Genomic DNA, 724 nt, shown 5'->3' on the forward strand with positions numbered 1-724 from the left:
TTGAGCAGGTATTTCTGCCCCTGGGGAGGTCTGGTTAATGCATAATGCAGATACATAATGCATACTAGAGGACCACCAGGGAAGTCGTCTGAATGTATTTTTATATTCTCCTACAACTTGTTTTTCTAATCCCCTTCTACTTGATTGCCTCCCTTAAGGTGGTGTCTGCCCTCCCGCCCCTCCGCCCCCAGCTTTTTTTTTTTCGGGATCCTAGTTCCCACTGGACTGCCAGGGAATACCCTGCCATTCCTTTTTATCCAGCACAACTCTCTTGAATAGGGAGATGTGCCCCTGTCAACCAACCATCCCACTAGACGTTCAGGCTCTTTCAAGGTTTTCACCGAAATGCTGTTGCAATGAACTGGCTTGTTTGTGTCTCTTTGGGTTCTTGCGTTTCTCTAGAAAAAGCTACCCAGAAATGGAAGTACTAGATCAAAAAGAATGCCTATTGCCAATTATAACATTCCCCACACCTTTGCGAATACCAGACAGTATCAGTCCTGAAGCCAGTTGGATGGTTTAAAGAAATGACAGATGGGACAGGCTAGTTAAAGAAACAGATGGGACAGGAGGAGAACGCACGAGATAAGCCTGAAGCGGTGGTGATAAAGGGCAAGAAGAACCCGGAGAGGCGTTCATGAACACCCCTTCTCACGAAGGGAACAACTCTCCCGCCCGCACTTCGACTTCCGCCACAGACCAGCGCGCGAGGACGGCTGCCGCG

This window comes from Bubalus kerabau, chromosome 23, assembly GCF_029407905.1.
Source record: "Bubalus kerabau isolate K-KA32 ecotype Philippines breed swamp buffalo chromosome 23, PCC_UOA_SB_1v2, whole genome shotgun sequence".
NCBI lineage: Eukaryota > Metazoa > Chordata > Mammalia > Artiodactyla > Bovidae > Bubalus > Bubalus kerabau.